Raw genomic sequence first — 6967 nt, 5'->3', positions numbered from 1 at the left:
GGAAACAAAATAAATCCAAAGGAACAGAAGCCCTAAGGCTCTAGCACAAATACTTCAACATTTAAGACAAACTTTTGATTTGGGATCCTGCTTATAACTTGTGAATACCAAAGCTGCAACTATTGAGCATTGTAATAAAACGGAACAGGATTTTCTTTACACTGTGCATTTTATGCAGTTCATGAATTATGAATTACAAAAGGTGGAAGAAGGAATTCTCAAAGATAATGTGTTAAAATTGGTTTTTACCAGCACAGGGTCTAGTTTCAGTCAGAACTAAATGAGTATTTTCCTAATCTCTTTGCTCCTTTGAACTCCAGTTATTGGCACATATTTTGCCAATAAACTGTATTTGTTTTTCAAAGGTTATAGTAAGAACACACGTTTATACAGACATTGGGAATTTCCCCCTTGCATTAAGGGTCTCATCTTGTCTCAGCTGTTTCATTTTCTTTTCAGCAGCCCGCGGTTCCTTGTGTTCCTTTTCCTAAGGACACAAGGGCAGTGAGGCTACTTTCCTTCAGAGCTTGTTGATCTCAGCGAGTCTGTCCTTTAACCCCTACTGAGTAAGGGAAGGGAAAACCCAAATACCCCCCTCCACCCACCCCCAAAGAGAGGAAAATCCTGTGGAAAAGTTATCAATCAATTCTTTGGCGGTGGTGGTTGTTTCCGCTGTGCATGTTAACAACTCTTGGTTCTGTCACACTGGACCAGAAAGGGCAACGTTTTACTTCTGAACATGAATTAATGGATTTTAAATACCTTTAAGAGGTAGAGGCAGCAGAGTCTGCTGTAGCCCCAGCAATGTGAGCTTAGGTACAAAAAGTCCGTTGCAACCACATTGTTGTTCCACTTTAGTACATGTTATTGATCCCTTTTGCCACCTGCTGTAGTTGAACCTGCAGCAGAAGATGACCAGATTCAAAGGGCTGTGCTATATTCTGTTACTACTAATCTACCTTTTGATTCTTTAAATTACACGTGCATACTGTACTGCACAGTCATCTTCAGAAGGGCTCTTTAAAGACATCATCTTCTGTCTTTAAAAGTACCTTGTAAAACAAGGTTTAGTAACAAGCAGCATTTGTTTTTTCAAAAAAAAGGGGACGCCATGCATGTTTATGATGTATTTAAATTTTTCCACATTATTTACTGTATCAGCTAACTACCGTATCAATGGCTACACTGCCCAGTGATCGAGATATTGCTGAATCTTAATAGAATCACAGAAAGGTTTAGGTTGGAAGGGACCTTTAAAGATCATCTAGTCCAAGCATCTTGCCATGGGCAAGGACACCTTCCACTAGGTCAAGTTGCTCAATAAGTGTAATAAAACTGGAAATCAATAATAAAATGTATCCTTCTTAACCTGATTTTGGGTAAGGTAGACTTCATAGGATGACAGGTATCCCAATGGGCATGGCAGCTCCCTTAATAGAATTATTTTGCTAATGACCCTCGTGGGTGAGGACACCAGTCCTTCCGCAAGCTTTCAGGTTCCAGACAAAGTGCCAAGTCATGCTGAAGGCTCTGCCCTCCCGCGTCTTCCCATTTTCAGTGTGCTTCCCAAGCTCCACCAGCATTACCACAGAGGAGTAAAGCTTATCACTGTCTGCTTGATAACCAGGTTACTGCTCTCCAGCATCTGCAGCCTCTAAAAACCTCTGAAATACAGTTGCAGCATATTCCCCATCATATCAGGAAAAATTAAGATATTATGTACCTGGAAGCCTTAAGAAAAAAAAAATCTTATACCTAGTAGAACTGGCAAGAACATAAAGGGGAACAGAACTGTTGCCAGTGACCTCATGAACAGTAGTGTATAGAGAAAGAGCAAGAAGGAATGGGATGCAAGACAGGCCAGCATCCACGCCAAAAGCTGACGAAATGAGGAAAAGAGTCAAATGAACAACTCTTACTTGGGAAGCAAGAGGAGGCATGACAGTCTCTGTGAACACTCGAGTGCTTGCATACAGGAACTAATAACAAAAAATTTCGGCTCATGGGGCCTCCCATGTCTGTGTGACACTTCCTTCTACCAAAGCAGAGAACAACAGGGAAACGGTACTCCTCCACTGACATGAAAATTACAACAACAAAGAGACTGGCCTAGTATTTCACCTATTTTTCCACATCTCAAGCATCCAGAGAACAAGTTTCAAATACTAAAGGTATTGTAATTATCTATTTTTTCCTGTGCAACGTTATACCTGATTCATTTTTCTCCTGTTATTTACATGTCTCCACTCTGGTTTGACTTTTTGCTGAAATATAAAAATCTATTGGTGCTATATTTCATAGATACTGCTACAACAATGGAAAAGGCTATCAAATAAAGGTTTTCAAGATGCTTCTCCTACCCTATTATTTTGCAGGCTCCAAAAACTCCCACTGAAGAATGCAACAACACCAAAATGTCTTCTAGAATAGGAATTCAAGATAAATATATTTGTTTTGCTGAATTATGATAAACCTTTTTGGTTTCCTGGATTTCTGCATTGTTTTCTCTCAAAATCAGAGGCAGTATATGCTGCCTCAGATAATTCTCAATGGGAAAGAGCTGAAATGACATGAGTTCTGTCCTCTCCCTCCTGCAGTTTAAATCTGCATTAAAAGTTCGTTTTGTTTGCTCACTTAGTATAAGATACATGACAAAGTATTCAGCAATTTGTCTGGTAATGGTATTTGATATCTTATATTCCCTCCAAATGGCCTATGGACCAATGTAGCTGGTTATGAATCTTGGAGTGATAAAACACAGAGCTAGATTCAAACTCAATTTGAACATCATATTTATTCATCAGGTATGATTACATACCGTACTAAAAAAGTTAAAAGATTAAGAAGCTTGAACCAATCTTCAGTCTTTCTTCAGCAAAAAAAGTGCATGGGTTTGTTGTCATACCCAATCCTTTACCAGACTGAGCTGTTTCTTTCCTGAAGTTCCGAACTGCGGTTCCATTCTTAATATAAACTTGCTACTCTTCCCCCTGAAAAAGCTGAATTAACGATTTTAGTCACCAGTGCCTTTTTCTGTCGTGAAACAATTAGCTGTCCCTTTAGTTTAACCAACACACCAGATAAAACAGAATAGTAATACTGAAGATAAGAATTTTAGAATTTTTAAATGCTAAACAGATTTTAACTGCTAAGTTCAAAAACTCTAAATACAAATGTTAGAACATAGTTTTAGTGCATGTCTACACATTAGTATGGATGTGTATTGGACCTGACAAGATAGACCCCCAAAATACTGTTTTCCCCAATCTTTCATCCAAAAGAATTGTTTCATTAATTAGTAGCATTTTTATAACATTTCGGGATTCCGAAGCATTTTACAAGACATTCATTTGGATTCACAACTCTCTAGGGAACAAGGAATGTTCGTATTACCAACATTTTAGAGAGTCAAAACCTAACTAACCAACAAACGTCAACTGGTGCATGATCTCACAGAAATCCTGCACCACCTCTTCATCTTTAAAACTCAGTTATGAGAATATCAACGATCCAGGAATCAGACTCCCATTTGTTTTGCCCAGCAGCTCTGCTGGGCACTGAAGGGGCTTGCCACACAAAGTCGAGTTCTGCCATGAATCGTTATGCAGCTATGGAAGACCAAGGTCCCACATCAAGAAAGAGCTGTTTGTGTGAAAGGTCCCAGAACAATCACAGTTCATAAATTGCCCTGAAACCACGAGGGCACAGCATGAACAAAAAATTTACAGGTGTGGAACAGATTCTAGCAGAGGGGAAGAATCAAACAGGCAGAGAGCAGAATTTTCTCTTCATTTGGCAGAATGTTTATAGAGAAAACACAATGGAAAGTGCGAAAAATTCAGAATAATGAATGTATTTTCCAAGTACCTGTGCCAAGAGTAGTAAAAATTTTGATTATTTACTGCATAAATGCTTGTCATATGTACAAGACCTATGGCAGACCTAACGTGATCGTATTACTTTTAAGGATTATTATGCTGCAAGCATGAACAATTATTCTTTCGTGCTTGCTCCAATCCAATAAATAGATCTTATAATGCATAGAATCAATTAAACTTACTGACAAAAGGTTATATCTATTAATGAACTTAATGAACGCAACAAATATTGTCATACTTACTAATAAATATATGGACATATACACAAACCAACTCAAGATTATGAATAAACAGTAAATATTTTTTTAACCTGAGAACTAAAACCAACAGCTACCTATAAGCGTATGTTTAAATTTGGTTTTCCTTAATTTTATCTCTAAAGTGAAAATAAAACCAGCTGACGAGAACTGCCTATTTGCATTGTCTTTAGTCAATAGGTGCCACGCGAATAAGAAGAGAGATAAGAAGAATAAGAAGAGAGATGTGCCGGGTGATGAAGCCAGAAGAGAACGACGGCTGCTTGCAAAGAGGCTGGATGTCTGCTAGTCCAAAGCAATGCGAGCCTCTCCTTAGGCTTGCCCAGGAAATCGAGACCAGCACAAACTAAATCAAGTTCTGCCCGAGTCAGAAGACTGACGGGCTGACAGGAGAAGGTTTGTCGTATCTATATTGCCTACAATTCATTTCTGTGATTTGGGGGATCAGCATATTATCAATAGCAAGAGTTATGAAGTAGCGTTAAACCCAAAGATCAACATTATGTGCAAGAACGCCATTTGAGGGAGATGGGGAAGCATAGTTTGCTAGCAGATAACTTGAGTCTCCCAGATGTCTGAAAAGAAAGACTACATCATCAGTCAAAACAAAAGCCGGTTCATGAACTGCTAAACCAGAAACTGAATGCGCTTGGCTTCACGCCAGAGAGGATGCAGTTCATCACCGTCCCACATACTTAATCTCTATCATGGCGCTCAGTACTGTGAAACTTTAGAACAACTCTTCTGCCCCAAGGAGTTGATCATTAAAATTAACAAAAAACAAGTCATGTAGACAATGCAGTTCAAAAATAACACACCATATTTTACGATATAAATGCACTAAAAAACCCCTGTAATTTGATATTCAAACTAAGCACTGAATTATAAGGGACTTAAATCTGCAAAAGATGAAGAAATCTGTGAGAGATAAAGATGCTAAATACCCTCTGATGCAGAAACATGCCAGCAGGCCACTCCAGGGGAGTGATAATATCCAATTGCTATCGATCTCAGCTCTCCAAGGATAATGCACTGCTACTTTCAAGGTAGCCATCCTTACTGTAGTTTTACTCCTCCAAGTGTCTACGTATTGCACAAGAAACCATGACCATAGTGTGCACAAGATTCTGCATTCCCCAGTTCGGGTGTCACCACTGAAGAGTTCACTAGACCATCCAGTAAGAACAGAAACAGCATTTATTATGGCATCCTCCACAACAAGCAGCACTCCTAAAATCTTCCATGAACAAAACCTGGAAAGTACTCTGTGCTCCAATCTAGCCTACAGCTAGCGTTCTGCTGTCCCTTCATCCCCTCCTGCCATTACGCAGCACAAGAGTATGCACTTTATATACCCGCTCTGTACAGAGGAGAAAGCATCACCAATCTCTGCTCACCAGCTACAAAAGGACAAATACGAAACAATGGTGAAAAAAACCCAAACATCTGCAGGCCCTGCTTCCCTCATGTTAGATTACTTCAACAAATAAAAAGTTCTGGTGCTATTCACATATTTTCCTTGGGTATAAACCATTTGTAACTGCACATTCACCCAGCTGCATGCCAGTGAGCTCATGATTTTAAGATGTTTGTACAAGCACAGTACAGCTGGGAATCCTAAAGTATTCATAATGCAGCTGAGAGACCAGGAGTTTTGAAGAGTTATTTGTAAAGCTGCAGCCTACCCAGCGAGATGCCAGACAAACAGCCCTGCAGCCTACCCAGCGAGGTGCCATCAAACGTCCCTCAGCTGCTGTGTTCTAGCCTAGCGGCAGAAGGAGCGAGTGCAAAGGTGGATTTCTGGAAGGTGTAAGAGATTATTCATCTCTTTCAAAGCTACTCCAACTTCAAAAATGCTGTACAGTGATACCTAAAAGCTTACAAACATTTAAGACAATTTTGTTCAAGTTAATGATTATTTCATTTAAATAGAAACCTCCAACAGGAGGCCGAAATTTTCCTTGTTTTGTAACTGCATTAGCTCACATTAGGCCTGACTTTGGTCCTCAGAGGAGCAGTAAAACCAACAGGGCATTAGTCTACACAAAGAACTTCCGACACGCGCTGCCACGCCAGGTTCTAGTAGAACAGCCCAGCTAGGAAGCGCATTGTGGATGGGCCACGTTTATGCCAGAGAGATCCATACCCAATGTCTGATACTTCAGGAAGCAATTTCATGTTACCAGGTATTTAAAAAGGGCACAGAAGGCTGGATTACTCTGAATACTATCCACAGTACTTATTTCTAAGAGCCTGCTTGAGTGAAACCTAATTTCTTACAGAAATTGCTATAAGATTTTTGTTCCATTCTTTAACAAACAGCCTGAAAGCCTGAGCTAGAAAGATATATAACGATTTCCTGGAAACGGAGAAATTCACAGCAGGTAAAAATACAAGAGCACCGGGCTCGACAGGGGCTGCGCCACAAAACAATGTGCTCCAGTAACCCCCATGCAGTGATTTACCTCAATGAGCTCTTTCATTTTTTGCTTCCCAATGCCAAACTACAGAGTAACTACTAGCAGGATTTTCAATTTGGCAATTGTCGTGAGACAGGGAAAGGTTTACCATGAACGTGTAAAGGCCAGAGCCTCAAAATAAAATCTCCATGTATCCACTGCCACAAAATCAGACTCACGGATTTCAGTTTACAACCTTTTCAAAAACTGCAGCACCCAAAACACATCAGTTACTCTCAAAAGCTTTTCCCACAGCTGTTGACGGATTGTAACACCTATCGTAACCTAGTGACAGAGTCCATAAGTCACACTTACATTCATGAAATACACATATAGACAGTAACATATCCCAGTCCTAAAAATGTAATTCCTG

Source organism: Buceros rhinoceros, unplaced genomic scaffold, assembly GCF_000710305.1.
Source record: "Buceros rhinoceros silvestris isolate BGI_N320 unplaced genomic scaffold, ASM71030v1 scaffold9372, whole genome shotgun sequence".
NCBI classification, from domain to species: Eukaryota; Metazoa; Chordata; class Aves; order Bucerotiformes; family Bucerotidae; genus Buceros; species Buceros rhinoceros.
The sequence above is the reverse complement of the archived record's forward strand: the minus strand, read 5'-3'. Positions refer to the sequence as shown.